The sequence below is a fragment of the Zea mays genome, chromosome 8 (assembly GCF_902167145.1).
Source record: "Zea mays cultivar B73 chromosome 8, Zm-B73-REFERENCE-NAM-5.0, whole genome shotgun sequence".
In the NCBI taxonomy this organism is placed as follows: domain Eukaryota; kingdom Viridiplantae; phylum Streptophyta; class Magnoliopsida; order Poales; family Poaceae; genus Zea; species Zea mays.
In genome coordinates, this window is record NC_050103.1 from 157,317,239 (window position 1) to 157,326,768 (window position 9,530).

At 44.4% G+C, this 9,530-nt stretch overlaps 1 long non-coding RNA gene across 1 annotated transcript; it reads left to right on the forward strand.

The window, feature by feature from the left end:
* LOC103636212 (uncharacterized) lies at positions 1 to 6,468 on the forward strand. The gene is made up of 4 exons (XR_557881.3): positions 1 to 311; positions 520 to 691; positions 5,313 to 5,375; positions 6,092 to 6,468. It is a non-coding gene; the product is annotated as an uncharacterized lncRNA (long non-coding RNA).
* The last annotated feature ends 3,062 nt before the right edge of the window (positions 6,469 to 9,530 follow it).

Here is a 9,530-nt window from a genome sequence, read left to right on the forward strand (position 1 = left end):
CGCACGCACCGGCTCCACTCCTTCTCCCCTGCCTCTCCCTACCCAGGCTCCACCTCCCAGTGCTGACATCGCTATTCTCCATTGGCAACCACATCGCAGTAGTCCAATCCACAGCGTAGTCCAATCCGCGTCGGGGTGTGGGAGCTGCGGCCGCGGAGGGGTCAGACGAGGCGGCGAAGCTGGTGGGCTCGCTGCTGCGGAGGACAGCCGACGGCAAGGAGCGGTTGGTGTCGGTGCTGGACAGCCTCCATGAACCCGCTTGAAGATAGTTGCTCCAATCGGTCACATCTCAAGTCTATGCAATGTTCAAGGTAAGAAGTGCTTGCTATTAATCAGAGGATTGAGATTTTCTTAAGTTATTAGCAAGTCATCCGACTAACAATGTTCCGTTTCTGCTGCTATTGCTTTATATATTTCAGATTCAGTCTTTCAGTTCAGATTCAAACTAATTTGAGACCAATATTGTGTGTAATTTGGACAGACTTATTTCCCCTTGACATTTTTCCTTATTGTGGACAGGTAATATATTATTTGGAGCTGCTGCTTATCGTGACATTATTTGGAAGTACGAGTTTTACTACCCAAAAGAGAAATTGAAGAAGTTGTAGAAAAAGAAATCATCAACATCTACTGAAGAAAAGAAGTTGTCAAGGATAAGATTTGATGGTGTGCTCTGTAACTCTTCATCAAGGTACACTATGTAACTCTTCATCAATTTACTCTTCAAAACGTTTTAGTAGAGATGGACCGGACAATTACTCATTGTCGCTATCATCATCTTCGCCGTTATGGATTGTTCTTTCTCCATTATCACTAGCATATTGGAGGATTGTTTCATCTTCTTCATCTTGAAATAGATCTTCGGGTTCATCTTCCCCTTGTCTCTGAAGGTCTTCAACTATACTTGCATGAACAGTAAAAGAATTTTCACCGACCAACGCGTCAATGTCCATGTTGACATCATAATCTTGAATCTGAAAATCAACACACTCATCGTCTTGGTATGACAGCTCCACACCATTTGATATTTCATCGCTTGAAATTTCAGCCACATTCCATAAATGCCTATGTGAGAATTTTTGAACAACTCGCCAGTCTCCACGATATTTGGTGTCTTCCAAGTAAAAAACCTTTGTCGCTTGCGTGGATAGAATAAAAGGATCATCCTTGTACCAAATACATGCATGGTTGATGCTTCTAAAAAATCCGTCATCTTTCATCCTTGCCCTGTTACTACATGTATCAATCCAATCACAACGAAATAGAACCACTGACCGATGTCCGCTAGAGTCTGCATTGTACTGCAGCTGAATTATTTCTTTCAAACGGCCATAAAATTCAATATCTTCTCCATTATGTGTGCCATCAACCATAACTCCACTATTCTGTGTCCTTCTATTTTTCTCACGCTCGATAGTGTGGAACCTTACACCACCAACAATACATGCTGAAAATATTCTTACTCGTAGATCTGGTTGACATGACAAAGCATATAGGTCACCACTTACATCTTCACCATTCACAAACCGTAGGGTTGCAATCTGTACACGTAATTCCCCAATATGGTTAAAACATCATCAACCACTACAAATGGTTAAAGAAAATATGCAACACCAACTCACATGGTTCTTAAACCAGGTAGCAAATTGTTTCTCAACGGTTTTTTCAATATCTTGAATTCCTTCATTCTCTAGCTCTTTTCTATATAACCTGAAAAGCAGTTTTAAATAAACAATTAGCACATAAAATTATTAGGTTTTTTAGACAAATGAAGCAAAATTGTGGATACGAAGACATACTCTATATATTGTTCAACCTCCGAACAATTGTTTAACACATACCAAACCATCTTGTCATACATATTTTCTTGGTATGTAATCCTATGAGCTCCGAGTAAATGGACTCCATGTTGGAAAACAGATAAATCACCCTTGCTCATATCAACACGCTCTCTGTTCCTTCCCTCCTGATTATGTCTTGTGTCGAGATCATCAAAATATCGTGAACAAGCAGTCAAGCATTCATTAGCAACATATGCTTCAGCAATTGAGCCTTCAGGTCGTGCCATGTTCCTCACAGAATGCTTCAAAGTGTATAACCGTCTTTCGACTGGGTACATCCAACCATATTGCACTGGGCCTCTTAGGATAGCTTCTTCAGGTAAATGGACAGTCAAGTGAACCATGACATCAAAAAATGCAGGAGGAAATATTTTCTCAAGCTTGCACAGAATAATTGGGATTTCAGATTTCATCTTGTGCAATAAATTTAACTTCAATGTCCTAGCACATAATTGCTGAAAGAAGTTACCAAGTTCAGCAATTGCTATGTACATGTCATTATCCATGATGCCTCGGAGAGCGGCAGGTAAAATCCGTTGTAGTATTATATGGCAATCATGAGTTTTTAACCCTTGGAGGTTACATCCATCAGCAGTAATGCATGTCGCTAGGTTAGAAGCATATCCATCTGGAAACTTTACACTTCTTAGAAAGTCATAGAAAGCAAGCTTCTGTTTTTTATCCATCGTGTATGGAGCAGGAGGAGCACTATATGAATCTCCATCACGCTTCAAGTGCAAATGTTTTCGTATGCCCATGTCTTCCATGTCAAGCCTAGCATTAATACTATCCTTTGTCTTCCCAGGAATACCTAGTAATGTACCAAGAATTGACTCACATATATTTTTTTCGATATGCATGACATCAAGGTTATGTTGTAGCTTCAAACTTGTCCAGTAAGGCAAATCCCACAAACATGACCTTTTCTTCCAACATTGGCCATCATTTGCATCCCGCTTTCTCTTCTTGTTTTGAGGATGCTTTCCTGGTTTAACATCCTTGACCCTGTCCAACTGCTGCTTCAACTCAGCTTCACTAAATGCCTTTGGCTTGTCACAGTTTTCAACTTTCCCATCAAAGTCTTTCTTTTTTCTCCATGGGTGATCCTTTTCAAGGAATCGTCGATGCCCAATATAGCAAATCTTATTCTGAATTCTTCTAGAGCATGGATTTTTGTCACAATGCAAACAAGCATAATACCCTCTGGTGACTCTACCAGACAATGTGCTTAGCGCTGGATAATCGTGTATGCACCATAGCAACGCCGCATGTAGAATAAACTATTTTCCAGCTCTTGCATCAATAGTATCGACACCCAACCAAAGATCCTGCAACTCGTCAATTAATGGCTCTAAAAAGACATCAAAATCCTTTCCTGGGCATTCTTTGCCTGGGATGAGTAGACACATCATGAAGTTTGATTGCTCAACACATACCCATGGAGGAAAATTGTAAGGGATAACAAAAACAGGCCACATACTATAAGAGGAGCTCATTTTCCCAAATGGATTGAAACCATCTGTTGCAAGACCAAGCCTAATATTCCTAGGATCTTCTGCAAACCAATCATGCTGCTTATCAAAGTCCTTCCATGCCTTACCATCTGCTGGATGGTTGAGCTCATTTTCTACAACTTTCCTCTTCAACTTATGCCATTGTGCCTCCTCAGATATTGTTTTCGAGGAAAACATCCTTTTCAACCTAGGAATCAAAGGAAAATGTCGCAGTACCTTTTGAGGACTCTTATTTTTACCTTCACAATCTTTCCATCTAGATTCTCCACACACGGGGCATTCATCTATTTTTGCATAATCCTTCCGAAACAAAACACAATTATTCAGGCACACATGGATTGACTCATATCCGAGTCCTAATACACGAATAAGTTTCTTTGCTTCATTATAAGATGATGGAAGGCAACATTGTGGGAACGACAATGATAATAACTTTAAAATTGCATTGAACGCCACATTGCTGATCCGATAAAATGACTTGATATGAAGTAACTTAACCACAAAAGCAAATTTTGTGAAAGGTGAACCTGGGTGAAGTGCCTGCTTCATCTCATCTAAGACAACTGAAAACATGGACTTCCGTGCACCTTCTTCAGATGTGAATAACTCATGCACCATATCTGGTAATCTATCATCAGGGTTATCCTGTTCAAACATATTCATACTACCATCCTCATTCAAACTAGGTGGTTCACCTAAATGGTTAGCATTTTCATTTAATCTGCCAGTCAATAGTGGCTCCCCATGATGTATCCATGTTGTGTATGTGCTCGCCATCCCATTAATATATAAGTGATCCTGTACTTGTGATTTCTGTAGAGAAAATTGATTCAAACACTGTCGACATGGACATAGTATCTCCTCAATATCAGGAAATCGATCTTCAACAAACTTCATGAAGTCATCCACCCCGACTACGTACTTCTTGCTGAAAAGCCTAGAATTGATCCAAGATCTGTCCATCTGGCATACATTGAAATGATAAAACATTATAGGTTAAACACATAAAATATCTTAAAACTCATTCGTTTGAATTTGGAAAAACAACATTGTATGCACTATCCTTGCTCTTCTTAATGATAGTTTGAAATATTTATTTGATGCTGTTGCTGATCGTAACTTGGAGACATTTCATTTGAATAACGGAATATTCCACTTCTGTTTTACTAATATTGCCATGATACATTTATGTAGTCTAGAATGAATATTGACCTTTATGTTTTTTCTTTTTCTTTGTTGCTTTGCAAAATATTATACTTGTACCTTTAATTAGCACTCAGTAGAACCTATTGCACAATCTTACATTGATATAACATATACATGACAGGTTAGTGGTTTCAAAAAGGTAATAAACACCACTACAAAGAGTTCTGATGATATAGTAAGTTTGACTGTTGATATACACTGTCCATTATCGTTTTGTACTTTAATATGAGACCAAATGCTGGGAAATAGGTGACTGTTTGAAGTAGTTTCCCAGAATTAAGGGTATTTAGGGCTTCAGATTATTTATCGTTAATGAATGCTCTAGTGTGACTCACGTTTGATTTATTTCCAAGCATAATTACCTAGCTGCGATTATGTGATGTCATTTTGTTTGCCTTTGTGTTCTTAATTTCCTGCATTATTTACCATAAGGTCTGGACTGTTGCCAATGTAGATTACGCTATCTGCATTAATTTTATTTGTTTCAAATTTTAAATGTTAAAGTTTATTTCTTGATTTGGCCCTTCCATAAAAATATATTAATGAACATTTGCTTCATTTTCCAACGGGATCTTGCTTCTATTCACTCATACATGAACCTTTAGGTACTACCTTTGGTCTTTGGCAGCTTGCCTGTTGTATTGTTAGACCTCACATGTTTGTCCTTTATTGTTTTTCAAGATCATCATTTGTTGAATGTGGAAGAACATGCAAAAGAAAAAGTGATTACTATCTTTTATACTGGTTGCAGATTGCTAACACAAATGAGTACATTGATGGACAACTCTGGAAATCTGGTTGAGATTCTGACCAGGTAATGATTCATGATCCTTTTCTTCGCTGGTGTATACATGTGTGTTAATCTATATATAACCCAATAAAAATGTGTTTGCTGTCAAAGTGTGGTTATGTGGACAGTGGATCAGAAAAGATTGAATGTAAGTGGTCTTGAAAGCTAGGGGTAATTATAGCATTGGATGTTTAGGCTACAGTTTTCACAGAATAGGTTTTTGATAATTTTAGTAAACATAGTCTTCTATTGTTAGTTGATTAGTTTGGTTTTCTGAATACTTTGATCTAATTGTTTGAAATCTTTATTGGATGTTGTTGCTGATGGTCACTTGGAAACATATTGCATTTGATTAACAAAATATTTATGTTCAGTGACTTGTTATTACCATACCAGCTGCAATATGTCTATGTTTTTTTGACAATGCCACGGGGGCACCTGATTCTTACAAAAAGATAAAAATATCAGTTCTAATACAAATACATATTGGGAGAGGGGGAGATATGAGTAGGGAAAATGGGAGGGGAAAGAAAAGAAAGAAGATTACATTGAGTGATTACATATTGCTGAAGAAATTACACCATATCTCTATGTTTAGATGCAAGTGAGTTACAAGAAATTGAAGGGATTACTCAATCATGCCACGTTATGTTCATTGAATGTATATATATACAAGTTGGAGACAGATGATACTTACGATCCACTAATCTTTGGATGGTTTTTTCTCCCTTGTCTGACAGGCAACACCTTGCTGCAGTGAAGTGCTAGAACAGCCGTCGACGACTTGACCTAGACACGCGTGTATCCAGCAGATCCTGCATGTGTGCGCGTGTATCTTCGGCCAGCACTCAACAGCTCCTGCGTGCGTACGAAAGAAATGGATGGCGCTAGTGCTCCTACGTGCGTGCGTGTGTCAGCTGGGTGCGTGCGTGCGTGTGTCAGCTGGGTGCGTGCGTGCGTGTGTCAGCTGGGTGCGTGCGTGCGTGTGTCAGCGGCTCCTGGGTGCGTGCGTGCGTGTGAAATATGTGGACGGCTGGATTTGAAGTTTTCAGGGAGCATGCCAATATAACCTAGATATTATATATATGGATGTAGGCCTGGATGTACATGAATGTTATTTTTGGACTATTTCATTTTGGGCTATTTCATGGACGATGTAGGCCCATATATGTACGTCTAGACTATTTCATTTTAGGCTGAATCAAAACCGAATACTCTTGATAGATACATATGCACCAAAAATGAATTAGTATTGATAGATACATATTACTAGTGATGTGAAGTGGACGTGTCCAGCCTCCAGCATGGCAGATTAGCAGTGGCTCGTTTTCTCTCCCTCGTCCCAGCGTGCATAGCAGATACATATTTCAATTGCGTGCGATAGATACATAACAAGGTCTTGATAGATACATATGCAAAAACCATTTAGCCTTGATGGACCAGTTGTTACATCAATTATATGTTCTTTCATTTAATATATATATATATATATATATATATATATATCAACGACGAATGAGCTTGTCACACATTTGTCATAATTATGATGTATAGCAAGTTATGACAATTTATTCTTATGACAGTCCCATATCGTCATAGATCATCGTCACAAAAAACATGTTAGCATGAGTTATGACAACTTTAATGACGACTATTTAATTTTTGTCATTAAATTTCGATGTCTCATCGAAATCGTCATAAACAGAGCAATATAATGACGATTCCCACTAGTGTCATCACATATTCGTCATAGAAGGTCACATTTGTTGTAGTGATCGTCGTCGTCGTCATCGTCAGGCGTCTCCGGCGACGACTCCCTCGGGAGCCCATCCCTCTCCTGCCGACGACGAAGCCTCTCCAAGGCATCCCGAGCCCGCATCCGCTCGTGGACCCGAGCCTTCTTCGCGTCTTTCTTCTCCTTCTTCTTCTCCGCGGCAACCCTCCACGCGGCTCGGTCCACCGCGTCCTCCGGGATCGGCGGCAGGGAAGGCTTGTGAAACCCCACCTCCTGAAGACGGACAAAAAGTCTCGGCTGTGAGAACCAAGGGCAATCCGATACAAGAAGGAAGAAGGAGCGGTCACTCACCAGAGACATACACCCGTGCTCGGGACGCATCGGGAGCTACGTAAGGGCTCCGGCGTCTAGCCTCCCTACCGTGCCAGCCACCCGCCTGTGGAGGTCATCGGCGGGGAGGGGGACCGAGGACATCTGCGAACCCTCCAAGTTGACCCCCGACGTCATCTCCGAAAGCAGTAGTCGCCGCTCCGTCAAGGGGAGCACCCTCCGGCGATGGATGGCGGCAACCACCCCCGTGGCGGTGAGCCCTCCTTCTCGCAGCTCCTCCAAGGCCTTCAAAAGGGGCTGGAGATTCTTCTGTCTCTCGCGCGGGGCCCCATAGCGCCAGTTACTGCCGGCGGCGGTCACCACTCGTTGAGAAAACGACGGGAGCTTCCCATCGTCATTCTGGAGGTAAAACCATCGGCGCTGCCACCCCTTGTTCGAAGACACGAGGATGGCAGGGATGTACTGTTGCGCCCGCGCCTGCCTCAACTGGAGGATGCAGCCACCGGCCCGCACCGCCATGCGAACTCTTCTTTCCCCCGTCGTCGAGTCAAAAAGCTCCGCGGAGAAGAGATGGGTCCACAGATCCCAGTGGGGGCAATCCCCAAAAACCCTTCGCAAACCGCCGCGAAGATGGCTGCTTGTGCGATGGAGTTGGGGCTGAGATTGTGCAGCTCCACCCCATAGAAGTGCAGAATCGCCCGCATGAAACGACTTGCCGGCACTCCAAACCCCCGCTCGTGAAAAGAGACGAAGCTCAGCACATACCCCGGCGGCAGGGACGGGGCGGCTCCGCTCGGAGGGGCCATCCACTCCGGCTGCGGGTCACCGGAAAGAGGACGAACAAGCCGTCGGCAGCGAGGGCCTCCAGATCATCCGCTGTGACGGTGGAGAAAGGCCACGGGCCGTGCGGCAGAATGACGGTCACCCGATCGGCCATCACCAAGCGAAGGAGCTGGCGGCGGAGTGGACAAGGTGCGCAGTTTTCTTTCTCTGGCTATTCCCTCAGGTTGCGGAAACCTAAGCGGGAGGCGAGCGGCAGATAAAGAACCGCCACCAGTCCCTCTTCCGAATATATAAAGGCCCAGGCGAGACCCGTTCAACACTTCACCCGAACCCGCCGCGAGATTCAAAACTTAAAGGCGAAACGCCCGTTCCTCGAACGGCTCGAGCACGCACAACGGCTGCCCCGCGAACCACTCGTCCCGTCGCATTAACTCTGCGGCAGGACAGGCGGCACCTTTGGCAGGCAAAGCAGGCGACGCTTCACCTCCGCCATAATGAACGCGTCAAAAAAGGTGCGCCACGTCGTTCGATTTCGTATCCTTTTCCTCTTTCTCTCTCTTGCTACAGGGACCGAGAAAGGGGATATTCCGAAAGGGATCCTTCTCCACGAAGGAAGCGGGCACCGAGCCCTCCTACTGATCAGAGGTTCGAAGGCTGGCCCCTCGAAAGGGTTCGACAGCCGCCTCAGAGCACTCGGGCTCCGAGCCCTCCTACTGATCAGAGGTTCGAAGGCTGGCCCCTCGGTAGGGTTCGACAGCCGCCTCAGAGCACTCGGGCTCCGTGCCCACCACTGGTCAGAGGTTCGAAGGCTGGCCCCTCGGATGGGTTCAACAGCCGTCTCAAGCCACTCGGGCTCCGCGCCCACTACTGATCAGGGGTTCGTAGGCTGGCCCTCGAAGGGTTCGACAGCCGCCTCAGAGCACGCAGAGCGAGGGATGACTCTGGGTACGTCTGATACATGGCCGAGGCTCGAGCTACGCTCCCGAGGTACCCTAGGACATTTCCGAGACCAGCAGGAGCGATTCTATAACGGAATCCCATCAGAGGGAGGCATCGAGCCCTCGGACCCTACCAAACGGGACCGGGTCCGGCAAATCACCTGCAGGTACTTTTGGAGCGCGCCTCTGGGCCACTAGCCGACCCTTATCGAACGGGGCACGGGCGTCCACTCGGATCACCCGTTAGCAACTCACTGGAGACACCATGTTCGGCGCCCTCCGAGGGCAACATGGCGCTTTCCCCCCTCCTCCTTGCAGAAAGGCGACGCAGGGGCGTATGAAAAAAGCCGAGTCAGTCCTTGACCGTCCTCTCGCTCTGTGCGGAGGCTCGGG